Source organism: Lonchura striata, chromosome 6 (assembly GCF_050655825.1).
Source record: "Lonchura striata isolate lonStrDom1 chromosome 6, ASM5065582v1, whole genome shotgun sequence".
NCBI lineage: Eukaryota > Metazoa > Chordata > Aves > Passeriformes > Estrildidae > Lonchura > Lonchura striata.
In genome coordinates, this window is record NC_140708.1 from 13,866,185 (window position 1) to 13,880,211 (window position 14,027).

General features: G+C 38.2%; 1 protein-coding gene across 5 annotated transcripts in view; it reads right to left on the bottom strand.

Annotated features, from left to right (window-relative positions):
* Nucleotides 1-14,027, bottom strand: part of GRID1 (glutamate ionotropic receptor delta type subunit 1) — a 516,570-nt gene that overhangs the window by 231,635 nt on the left and 270,908 nt on the right. The window lies entirely within an intron of this gene.

Consider the following 14,027-nt stretch of genomic DNA (forward strand, 5'->3'; position numbering starts at 1 on the left):
GGTCAAACTCCAATGAAGGGACTGGCAGCAAAATTCTGGCTACCTTTGCTGCCAGAATTCTGGATGAATAGGCTCTACTTTAACCTTTCCAGAAGCCATACTGCCAATAAACAGCAGCAGGAAATGCACAAACCAGCCATTTTGACACAGTTCCCTCGCACATTAGAGAACTTCATGTACTTTTGTCAAGAGCAACAAAGAACTGAAAGGAGTTTGCGTGGGATTTTCTTCAATAACATTTTGACATTCTTCAGGAGATTCAGCTGATGAGTGGAAATTCCCTGCTTGAATGAGGGCAAGACACATGCAGCACTCTGCTATTCCATCCTCTCTTACTCCTGCCTCACATGCTGATGATGGTAGTTTACCCAGCTTTTTAAAAGACAAACCCCTTCCCTCGCCTTCACTCTTGTGGAGGAGCAAGAGAGAGCAGCACAAGACTGAGGGACAATGTGCACAACAACAAACAGGCAGGTGCAGGAGAAGGGCAGTGCGTCAGAATCACTAAATTTCTTCCTAACATTGACATACTGTATGGACACCGGTTATTCTAGGCGAATGAAGAATTTCTTGATTTACAAAAAGGGTTTTCAAAGTTTTTGCAAACACTCATTATATGGATAATTCAAGCTCAAGACACTGACACAAACATCTGACTTGCCCAGTCATCTAAACTACCCCATCCACTTAGCTTGCCTTGTTCTCGTTACTTTACTCTGATTTCTCAGGAACATCACTGGATTTTATCCTCATACTTTTGCTGTGATAGGCAGAAGTTATCCCTGAAATAGTCACATAATTATATATCTACTGCAAACAGATTCTCCATATCCCAAGTCTTGTTCTAGAAGATTAGCAACTGTTTTAGGACTGCTTATAAATAATGACAAGTAAATAATGAGCATTAGCAAAAGTAGTGGCACACATGCTCTGATTTCCCATACTACTTTGTCCTTATTAAAGCAATTGAAACATTTCTGTATTCTTATTCTTTAAAATTTATTTAGTCTTTTTAAGAACTCAAGTACCAAAGTAATTTTCTAGCTCACAAATTTTTGTTCTTTGGTGGGTCGTTTTCTTCTTACTCCAAGTCTCCATTGCTAGGTCTCCTGATCCTTCCACACACAACTGACAGTGACAATAAAATCCAGAGCCCTTGGAAAGTTGCTGCATCTTGGCTGGAATACTTTGCTGAAGTAATAGTGATTGCAACAGTCATAGTCACTTGCAAATCAATGCCCGAGTGGGAAATTGAGAGGTGCCATTATGCTCTAGAACCATTGGTCTCTTGATTTAACTGTTTGCCCACAGCCACAGAGGGTGTTCACAGCTCCAGTGATGTGGTAAAACACATTCACTGTGTTCACTTTTAATTACAGCAACCAGCATGAAAGCTTCAGTGGTTTAGCAAGATCTTGTGGGGTTTTGTGGTTTTGGAGAGGTTTCTTTTCAATAAACTTTTGGTTAAAATAACAATAATTTACTTGAGCTTTCCATAAGCAAAGCTCCTGGACACAGCATAACTGGGTCATTACCTCTCTGTAAAGATTTATATATACTCTTACTTGTAACTTTAGATTACCAATTACAACACTGCAAACACAGCTCATTAAATGTCTATGTAGATCATTTTAACATCAGCAGCACTATTATTTACTGTAAGGAACTTTGAAACTCTTATTTACCATAAGACACGAGTCAAATCTATCACAAAGGGAAACTCTGGAAAGGGTGAAATAAAAGAAACAAGAGAAAGACATTAATTCTCTAGCTAGCAAAGTTGAATTTCATTTCTGTTGAATTTCATTTTTCAGAGTAGCAAAAACCAGACCAGAGATAAGGATTATGCACACCACACTGTGGCCACATCAGTGTGACTGCTCTACCCCTGACATATGAGGCAGCTGCTATCAGCAACAGGAGCACCAGTACAGCCAGGTTAATTTAAACACATCCATAGATTTCCTATTGAAAACACTATAGAGCTCAACTCTCCCTTTTACCTTCTCAGTAACTTCTAATTCCATGTAGCCAGCCAGGGCTTTCCTCTGCAGATGCCAGGAGGACCAGCCTTCAAATGCCAAAATTGACTATTCAGCCTCAGGTTATTCACAAATTTGTTGGTGCTTTAACACTGCCACCGCATCATTTCATTCAGGATTGCTTTCCTTATCATCTGGGACTGCAGCATTCTCCAAATTTCATTTGGAAATCACAAATAGCAGTTTCTGCTCAAGTCACCATTAAACTGCAGAGAGTTCTGGGACCAAAGCCTGGCTGATGTTATTACTAACACTAAACCATTCCTCATGTTCCCTAAGAGATCTCTGTGCTCTGCCAGGACACAGCTTTTCCCTGCTCACTCATAGTAAGGGTTTTACCTTTTTTTTATTTTACTTTTTGTGTCTTCATCATTTCAGAAAACTCAGGGCTGATGAGCCTCAGTGAGGCAGTTTTTCTACACTGTTCCTGTTCCATTTGGTCAGCATTGCAAGTCCCCTGCATGAATAATGCCCAGTTCCAAAAGGCTTTCAAAGACACAGTTCTTTACTCAATTTATGCTGAAAGGCACCAACAATATTTGCAATTATCAGTAGGGCACATCAGAAATGTGAATGATCTTAATGAGCTGAAACAGAAAAACCCTGAAGAGCTTGCACTCTTTGGTTCATTTCTGCTCCAATATCTTCATTCTCTTTTTCAGCTGCACAAAACACAAATATTTACTCTCTGTTTTTCTGTATTTTCAGACATACAATTTCCTTCTTAAGTGACTAACCTGGGAATGGTATAATCTACAAGATGTAAATGTGTGTATATATATAAAAACTACATTCAGTACATACATATTTTTCTAATTATATTACATAAGCACATATATTTTACTCAAATATGCTCAGCACTAAATACAGTAGCTGTTAATTTGCTCTATGAAGTATTATTAATTCATTTTATGGGGTTTTAGGGTTCTCCTTTTATTACTATTTTGTCTCCTTGGTATTATTTTTATTACTTGTGCATGCCACAGGTTTTTTTCCAATTGGACACTTTGACTGTTATTTGCCCTGGATGCTGTAACCACCTTATTTACATAGGGGCATTTCCAGTGTTAGGGTGTTTATGGGAGCCATCAGGGCTGTGCAGTCTGTCTTGAACTGCACACTTTTTTTAAGAATTCATAACTGTACCCAGGCTGAAATGTTCTATTTGCTAGGTGGTTCTTACTCTCAATCAAGATGCATTCAGAACTGACATTGATTTTTAAAATACCTTGAATGCTACTACAGTTTAGGAAAGGAACACTGTGGTGCAATGAGTTTTGTTTGGAGGACTTTTCAACATGTTGATGTACATCTCAAAATAATCTCTTTACTCTTTAATAAAATTATGGAAAAACTTGTTAGGGAACTTGTAACATTTTCAAGTCAATATACTTCCACTAAACACATAAAGTCATTGTCATATGCCAATGCTTAAATCTTTTCCCTTTACTGTATTATCTAAAAATAATTTTAATGTGATTTTTTTCCCTTTGGAAAGCTGGAAGCAAAATATGAATTATATATCAAGACCAATCACTCAAGGTGCTTTCCTAAAGAGTGTCCTTGGAACCCAGTTGCTATTTGCACACACATTAATAAAGTGCAAAGCTTTAAATCTGATTGCTTCAAGTTAAATGGATGGGTCAGTGCCAGACAAATTGATCCCTTTCACAGTGCACGGTCTATAGCGAACTGCAACTCCATAACAATGAAAGGACTCCGTTCAACAAATAAAATACAGACTTTTAAAGTTACCTGAGCACCCCTTTAAATGCTCTCTAGGACTGTATGTGCAAGCTTCATTGTTTACCTGAAACTAAAGCCAACACAAACTATTCAAAGAGTTTTAATATTTGACACAGCATGTCAGGGTTAAAGGCCGCCGGTGTGAAAAAAGGATCACTCGACTGACAGGACAATCAGTTCTCTCAAATGAAACAACCTGGGGTCAATGGTGGCAAAGATATACCTGGCAGCATCAAATGAAAGAATGACCTTTTGGGCAAGTTCTTTGTTTGACATTTAGAACTTCAATCCCTGTTTCAGGTGAAGTCAGTAAATTGCCTACTTTCTCTGCAACCCCATGCCCCAGCTGGTAAAAAAAGAACTAATGATCCTCTACCTCCTCTACATTTAACGTTCTGTAACAACAATCATTAGGTACCTGTCTCAACAGAAAGAGATCAACCTTGGAAATTTATCTTTGAATAAAAGCTATGAAAACGTATCTTAACAAAACCCTGAACAAGCAGTGAACAAAAACAGTGGCAATAACAGAAAATCTCTGTACAGAAACCTGATTAATACTTCTTTCTCTGCAAATTGCAGCAAGAAATTACTTATTCAGTAAAAAGGTATTACTAAAAATGAAAACTATCAGACATTATCCTTAGGACACAAAGTTCTTCCCCACAGAGGATATTGTCAGAGCTGCTTTTATTCCCTTAGCCCTTACACTGCAAAGGAGAAGCTCCAAGACCTGAAAAACTTTTCTCTCTCAAGAAATTTCAGACACAGCCAAAAAACCAGCAACAAAAGCACGTCATTTCTACTGTCTACCAATATACAGCTTTGACTGGAGGACAGCACACAAAGCAGCTGCACATCTGATAAGAACTGCAAAGACAAACAGAGCTCACTCCTAATTTGTCACCCTGGAGCTCACACAGCGCCCATTTAAAAAGGTGGTGTAAACCCCAGCCCACACAAAGTGCTCCCACTGCCAGTCTGCCCCTTCATTCCACATGTCCAATGCCTTCCAGCCTTTGGAACCAGGCATCTTCCACATGGCTGCCCTCATAACAATTAGAAGTTCTCACCACATACCTTTAAAGTAGTTTCTTCTTGCCCTGTTTCCCTCCCCCAAGACCAGGAACTGTTTCAGACCTGTCCTTTCTCCCTCTCTTCAATCCCCATCCTATCACCCCATTCCTCCTCTCCCTTCCACCGCAGACCCTTAAACACGTGGTTCACCTGAAACTCTTCCTACGGACATTCACTTTTTTAGCCACACTCTGAACTTGTTACTGTCTCCTCGTGGACTTGCCAGATGCTTTTAATAGAGTTGATGACATTTCTTGTTGATAAACCTTCTCTTCCCAGCACCTCTCTCCTGTTTTCCTCTTATGACACTCCAGCACAGTTTCTCCAGGGAATACTTGCTGTGAAATTCTCCAAGTTCCCATGGAGGGTCCTATACCCATCCACTCTGTAATCTTCTTTCTTTACATTAACTTCATCCAGCAAGCAAACTAGCAAAAAAAGATCCCCTGTCATTCATATGCTGATGAGTCTTGATCTACTTCTCTGTGAGACATTTTTCATATTCTGGTCAGTCTAAACTGACTGCTTTCAGGATATCCCTACAAGCTTTATGGGGATAAGGAGATTTCTCAACACTCTCCCTTCAAAAGGCAAAGAAAATCCTTTTTTTTCAGTCAAAATGGACAGCCAGAATATCAGACCTGCCAACTTGGACTACAACACAAGTGTCATCTTTGACTCTTGCTTCTCATCCAGGATAAACCCAAAATCTCAGAGATTCTCTAGACATAATCTTTCTAATAAACAGGTTTTTTAGCCCATCTGTAATGCAGAAGTTCCTTTCCCAGCTTTGATATTAAGTATTGATTATTTCCAAGTTCATCTTTCTGACCTTAAGAATCAAGCTCCTCTCATATCTCAATGAAACTTCTGCTGCAAAGAGGATCTCTAACTCCTTTCTTTGATCATTTCACCCAACTCTTCATTTTGCTTCAACAGCTCCCTTGTTACCTGTCACATCAAAGATATGCTAACAATCTTCACTTCCAATACACCACAAACTTTTTATTCCAATCTTTCAGGTTATCTCTAACTCATCATGAAGATTCTGGCCTTAGTTTCAATGTCCTTCACCTACCCCTATTTATAAAAACATTTCCACAACTATTTTAAAATTCTTCATTTAATTTAGTTCAATTTAATTTTTTTTTAATTTTCAAAATGCTAATTTCTAAGATCATGGAATGAGGACACTATTTGTGTCACATAACAATATTTATCATAGATCCTTTTTACTCCACAGATACCGCTGTAATTTCTTGCACACTGCAAATTCTTTAGGGACACAAATTCATACAGCATCCAGTAAAACAACACCTCTGTTCATAACAAGCCAGTCAAGTACAGCAAGCACAAGCACACCAGTTATAATAGCACCAGGAAATGTAATTATTAGCATAAGACTCCACTCCCTTTCCAAAACAGCTCTTAAAGCCTTGCTAGTTTTTTGGTGTTTGCCACCCTCCAAGGTCCCAAGGTAATGAAGTGACACCTGGCACTGGGAGCTGATGACACTCGGCGCTGTTCCTCTGGCACAGAACACTCCTTGCCTCAGGAAAAGACAATCTCCTTGCACAGTGACCACACTGTCTCATGTTATAACCTTTATTAATCAGCTCTAACTGCTTGTCCTTGATGAACGAGGCTCCCAAACATTCCTCCCCTCGCACTTGCAGAGCGCTCCCTCGAGCCTCTAGTTTGGATTTTCTAGGAACTCAACCCTTTGAACTGTGAAGGATCAGACATGACACTCAGAGGTGTTTCCTACACAGGGGCCAGAGCCCCAGCACCCTCACACCAACACTGGGTGCTGCCTGCCTGGCTCAGAACTGGAGAAGAACACAGCACCAGTCCTAAGATGCCTTCCTTGGGATTAATCTTAAACCCACGCAAATCTCATCTGAGCTCTTCTCTCCTACAGAGCACTAAACTGCATGCTGCCAGCAATTAGTAAAGGCTTAAATTGATTTTTTAATTAGTTTGAAACTAAAAATAAGTCTTGGGTAAATATAATTTTATTTCATGGGCTCAAAGTTGCTAAAAACCTCCTGTGAAAAGATGCCAAGCAGGTGTAAATTATTATCAGCAATTATTACTCATCCCTTCCAAGGATAATGACCTTCTTCTGTGACCTCTGGGACAGCAAACAAAATGGATCAGTGATTTTCTCAATCCAGCACAACAGGTCTAGAAGTGCATTTTAGGGGAGAGATGATTGTGCAGAGTCCTGTACTCCCAAGTCACTTCCTGTGCTTAGAAACTTGGAAAAAGTCAACCTGTACCTATGGTGCGTACACACTGGTGTTGTAAGTTCAAAATTTTAATACTGAATATTACAGTATGTATTTTCTAATCCTCAAAGCCAAGCTTCCCCAAAACAGTCAGCTAAGCAAGTCACTAAATTTATAAGAAAAAGTAAAACTGGAAGATGGTAAATAGCTTTTTTATTGCCATTACTTTTTCTGATTTTTGTAAGGCAAACATTTTCCTCAGGTACCTGCGTTGTTTCTGCCAGTGCCTTACAATGGCAAACGCTGGTATAGTGATGAAATGCAACTGCGGGACTCTATTTTAAAATTAATCATCCATAATTAATTAGTAATATCTCCTTTCTTGCAAATTATACCTAAATTGCAGAAAATTATCCTTGCTGAGAACAATAAAGTCATGTACAGCTTTGCAGTATTTCAGAGAAACTTTTCGCATATATTTATGTATTATAATGACCACAGATATGTCAAAGCATTCAATTCCACTTTGCATTATACTAAAAACACTAAAATGGGAACTTTATTCTTAAATTGCACAGTATTCAAGAGGTCATCCAAACATCCTGGAGTGAAATAATTTGGAAAACAAATTATTAAAAGGAGTAGCTGGAGAAAGAGTTATTTTTTGATAGCCTTGTTTTTTTTATAGTGCCCAGTAGATTTTTCCTGTCTCAGCTCTTACAAAAGCCAGCACTGAGTGCTTTAGAGGACATACTAAAGAAAGTGGGTTGTCTGTCCCAGTACAACACATCTGTTTCTAAATCATTACTAGATCCTGTTCCTTCCAAAAACCCCAAACATAAATGCAGCCTCTTCTGACAGATAGAATTTTCCCTATCTTGAGGTTAAAGCTCTTCAGAGTTCTAGATCAGCAAATAAAAAAGTAACAAAAAATGTTGAAAAAATGGTTTGTTAAAAAATTTGTGAAGCTCACAACACAAATGAATGTTAATTCAAGACTTATTTAACAATTTTTCAGCTAGATGTTTGGCACAGTTTTCTTTGGACTTGACATCCTTACATGTGGACAGCAGCAAAATTTTGAAATGACTCATATTCTGGCAGCTGAACACCTGCAATGAAATGAGGACCCAAAAGTGCACTGAGGACGAAGCATTTGGAGCAGGAGGAAAGCCTGGTTCCTGTACATACAGATTTAATGACATTTAAAAATTCATGATCCTCTATGTATATGCACCCAGTCATCAGATTCGGAATATGAGCAGAGAAATCAGGTTCTTTCACAGCAGACATCATTGCTGACACAGAGAAACTTGGTAAAACTGCCAGTAAAGCAGTATTTAGACTCAAAAGGGCTTTGTACTTCCAGCCAGTGCATCCAATTTCCGTATTTTTTTGCTCAATTGACCTCACAAAACTGCTATCAGTTATTGTTAGATATACAAAACTGGATGCAAGCCTCCTGCCTCTCATGATTTCGACATTCAGGTTCAAACTCTCATGCAATATTCTAGTAGAGTAAAAAATAAAAAAATTTAAATTGTCACTTCTACCTGCAGTAGTAAAAAGAATGCCATTTAAATGAAGCTATGTAAGCAATTCATAAAGTCATTTGTTCAATAATTTTTCCCTCTCTTCACAGTGTCTACAAATCCATGTAATTGAGTGTTCCAAACACATTTGATTGGGATCCCTGAGAGAATAATCCCATCCCTTGGATTAGCCATTGTGAAGAAAAATGTAGGAGGGTTTGTGTTTTGGGAGGTTTTTTGGCCCAGTGGAAAGAAACTTGCTTCAAAGCCAATTTATCCCAGAATGGGAGGGCTTTGTTTACACTTAAGTTTAGCAATTCAATGAGGTTTGCTTGGGCTTTAATTATAATTATTATTCTCTTTAAACACAAAGAGTCTTAGCATATTGAAAATGTCAACAATAGCAGACAAGATTTTAGCTCTAAGGAAGAAATAGAATACCAGAGGAGGATGTAGAAGAAATAAGGTGGGTATAATTTAACTTGAACTATTGAAAGAAGAATGTATTATTTCTACAGTTCCGTTACCAGCACTCACAAATCACTAGCAGCTCTTTAAATATAGAAACTGCCTTCTAAAATAGAGAAGGCGTAATATTTTTTCCCAAAATTATTCAACAATATTTTAGATGTTTATATACTGCATATAAAACAGAGATATGGACTAATATGTTGGATGTTTGTAACATAAATAGAAAAAAAAGAGAGAGAGAGAGAGAGAGAGAGTGATATGAAGTGCTAAGTGCCAGAAAATTAATATTGAACTTTTTTCCTGTTAAATTTGGAGAAGTGAATGTTCCTGGAAAACTATTTCATACAATTGCTTGTGGGTACAAATTGTTCAAGATGCCATAAATACTTCATTCAGTTCCAGTCAAGTAATAGCATGCCACCAGCTGCAGAAGGGAAGAGAAGGCTGGAGCACGGTTCTCTAACAGGTGCCAACTGAGAGTGCTCTGGGAAGAAGGAGATCAGCATCTTCAGTGGCCAGGATTGAAGGAAGGCCACAAATCACTGTGAAATGACCCCAAAAACACAAAAAGCAGGATAGCTATAAAGAATCAGTCAAAACACTTAGCAGGAACTAGGGTGAAAGAAAAACAGAGAAGACTTTGCTTTCCAATGAGGACACTGAGGTGATGATATAAACAGGGCAGAGATAAATTACAGCTGTTTAACACAGTGTTATACTGGATATTTTTAGCTTCAGCTCAAATTGGAATTGCTGTGATTCACGTAACCCAGCCACATTGATAAAGCAGTTCTGTATTAATTTTTAAAAATTCATCTGCTCTCTTTTATTATAGTCTTCTTTTTTTTAAAAAACTTGCTTACTATCCTAGGCATGCAGAGAGTTCTGCTTTAGGCTGCTGTGCTGCAGGGATATGCATACAACCTTCCTGCAGCCAGCTCACAGGCAAGGCAAGCTCACAAAGAACTACAGCATCTTCAGAGATCCATCTCAACAAAAACATTTTTCACTCCAGTGAAGCTGCCAAAAAATACAAGTATTGCTGAGTTAAAGGTTTTGTAAAGCTGATAATGCCTTCTCTATTCAAGTCAATAACTACATGCAACTGGGTTACATCCTCCATTTCACTGGTGTTCAAAAGCAAAGTTGTATATAAATACTGCAAAGGAAGAGTCAAGCCAATAAAGCAATTGATATCACCTACATTTATAAAGACAAATCCTATTAAAATACATATCCCAAATAAACCGTGTGTTCTCAAAGAATTAAGAGGCCAAACCCTCCACAGAGTTCAGGAACTGTGGCACACCTGCCACAGGAACCTTGAGAAGTGCTGAACTACAAGATCTTCTTCTCCTCTTCAGATAGGCTGTATATAAAAAAGTACAAAGTCTGAACTTATTCACACAACAAATGTTTCCTGGCAGATCTTCAGAAGGGCTCCTGGGTCACCTAGAACATCCTGCACACCAGTTCAGGACAAAGTGCTAGCCTGATTTACCAGAGTGTTTTATCTAGTGAACTCTTGAACGCCCTGCAGAACGATGCCCCCCTGAACTCTCCTGCCCAGCACTCCCATTGTCCCACTGGCTTCCCTGTTAGAAAGCATTCCCTGTTTAGCTACGGGTCATTGCTTCCTGTTAGACATCCCATGATCACCTTAAGTAATTCCTCCTCCTCCTCCTCCGCTCATGTTTCCTCTGGAGTGCCCTGCAGCTCTGCTCCCTCAGGCAGGCTGTGTATAGCGTGTTCCTGAGCCTCTCCTCAGAGGGCATGCTCTCCCATCCTTTCAGCATTTTTGTCACCTCTTTGAACTTTTTTCCATTTATTCATTTCACTGTACAGCCCTAATGATAAAAGCAATCCATACAAATAATACTTCTACTTGCAATTGAAAAAACATGTCCATTGCTAAGAGGCAGGTGAATCCTCAGCGTCTCAAGGAGGGAGCCTTCAGAGTCTCAGATTCCTGTGTCTGGGCCAAAGAAACTCACAGAAAAGGTCAAAGTGCTAAGTCTTCCCATTTCTGAATTATTAGTTTTTCTTATCTCCTTACAATAGGATCACACATTTTTCAAAATATAAAATTGTTTTCCTGGCAAACATACACCTGTTACAATTGAGACAAATATATCTGGGATTTCTGCAGATGGAGAAAGGAACATTTTTCTCAACTGTTTAAGGAGGAAGACTCTTTAGGTGTGCATCAGTCCCTAAATGCCCTTTTAATGCATAGCCTAAGATAGTTGACATTTTATAAATTAGTTTACCATCCCTGTTCTAAACAAAGGCTGATTCCAGGTTTATAGCAATACCATTGAAAAAATATTTTTTCCTTTTCCTCTGTGTTCTTACAGTCAAAACTATTTCATAGCAAAATACTAAATCTTGAAAACTTATGAAAGGTCAAAAATTTCTACTACAGTAATTTTGACATATGACAGAACCAGGCACTGAGATGTTAAGACAGTTAAATGAGAACCATCCCTAAATAAAAATTAGTGAAATTTAATTATTTCACAATTCAAAATTTTTTCACACATGAGATAGCAGAGTCCCCTAACTTTGTACATCCAAAATCAGATGAGAGCTCTCTGGCCCACCCAAGAGATGATGAGGCTGAAACCCAGATCTGTATTTTTAGGAAGAAAAATATATCACTTGCAGTTTCAAACAAGGCAAAATAGATCTTGTACCAGCTTCCAATGGCTGATATCTATGACTTGTGCTAAGAAAAATCTGTTAAATCTGTTTATTTCAGGTTTCATAACCCAAACACCATTTTTATTTTTCTTCTGCATTTCACCAGAGGGTTGGTGTTCAACACCTGGTTTTCATGAAGATAAACGTATCTTTATGCTTATTATTAGCCAGCATTAGCCAACACATTTTAACAAAAATCTGGTTGAAATTTGTCAGACATTTTTTCCCCACTACAAAACATCAACTCAGCAAAGCTAAAAATCTTAATAAGGAACCTCTTTTTCACATTAAATTTTCCATTTCCAGATTTAAAACATCTTTGTTCTCCAATTTCTTTTTCTAACTGGAGTTAAAGAAAAGAGAAAAAAAATACGTGCAAAATCTAAAAATATCCTTACATTTTCTTCTAGCATTGCTACTTAGATTTTTTTCAGAGGGCTTTTTTCCTCCCAAAACTGAATAAAAGCCTTAAACAATTTCCAAGGTGTAGAGGGAGATTTATAACAACAGCAGTCAGTATAGAGCAATATGGTACCTATAGTAAAAAATACCTACTGTGGAATTGAATAAGTTCCTTCAAGCTATTGAAGGAATTTACTGCCACACACTGTGAATGATGCATTTCAGTGAAATACATAAAAATGCATATTTCATTTAAGCTGCAGGTTGTTATTCTAGACTCCCTGAAAATGTGCTGTAGATAATTAGTTGCACTTATTGACTGAGATACTGAAGAACTGCAGTCATTGTAACTCTCCACAAAATATAAGTTCAGCCTCTGTCAGAGAAAGATTCTCCTCTACACCTCATATCTTCAAGCCTTTTGAGAATTCCTTTCCAAGATTTAAATTTTCTCTTATAAAGCTTTTCTGAATCAATCAATATTCCATACAGGAAGATTGCTAAATAAATTACTCTTCATTTCTGCCCACTGTTAAACTCCTGCAGGGAGATGGAAATATATCAGGCTCATTAGTCTTAATGCCTATAATACACAGTGCTTTAAGGTGAAGTGAGTAGTGAAAGAGTTTAATACAGTTTAATACTGGCCCCTACCCTGGAGACACCCCAGGTTTCTGACAGGACACCCACCTGGCTCACCAAACAACCCCAGAGCTCTGTGTCCCCCCTGGGACATCCAGCTGGGGTCTCAGTAAACTATTTTCTTTTAACCTGGTGTGGATCCTTTGTTAGGACTCCCTGGCAATTTGCATTTCTGCTGGAGGCCTCCTATGAAAACAGCTGACTGAGCTGTGGAGAGCTGCACGCACTCGGAGGGCAGCTAACTCCCTCATTCTTCCACTGCAAATACCTGTGTGTGCACAAACCTGAGGAGAATTCATCCCTGTGCCTAGTCTTTTCCAAACTACCTACTTGCCTCATTTATTTAGGATAAAATTTACCTTGCTGTTTAAAAAAAAATCACTGATGAACACAAATGTGGATAATTTACTAAGGCGGTTATGGTATAAAAACCCCTTATGAGCTAATTTGAGTTGATTTGTTTTAATTTAACAAGCTTTGATGGAGAAAAACTGGTAATTGGAAACATGTCCCATCCACATTTTAATTTCTTGGTTCAGTCATATCCCTGGCTAGTTAAAAAAAATTCAAACCCCTACTTTATTGCCAAAATGTTAGCTAATGAATACACAAACTTAAACTGGGGCTCAAATTCTCATTCTCAACCCTGACATAGAAAGCACTGTAAAATAATTCATTATTTAATATTAAGAAAGCTGGATAAAACTCATTAATGCTAAAAGTTAGCCCACAGCACATTAATTAAAAGTTTGCCCAACAGCTGCCTCCCTGTCCTAATTAGCATCGCTGATTTCAAGAAGCCACTAAGAAAATAAGACAAACATATAATTCCTACTTTATATTTCATAAAAAACTCTGTAATTCAACTTTCAACCATCAGTGTTGTGCCCCTTCAATATAAATTTGGAGATCTCCACAGCAAAGACAGCCACCTCAGGCACATTATATTTAATTTCTAATAGATCATTGCAGATTTTCTGGTCACTTGTTAACAGTGGTTGAAATCCAGGACAAAAGTATTGATACAGAAGACAAGAAGACAAAAATAACTGCCCCCCCCACAGAGGTGTATATTACATTATATAATATCTGGCCCATGTTGCCTCATTTGCATTAACCCCAAAGCAAGCATTCCATGGAGCATGAGACATTTCAATTCCCTGGCACTTGGGGCTGACAAT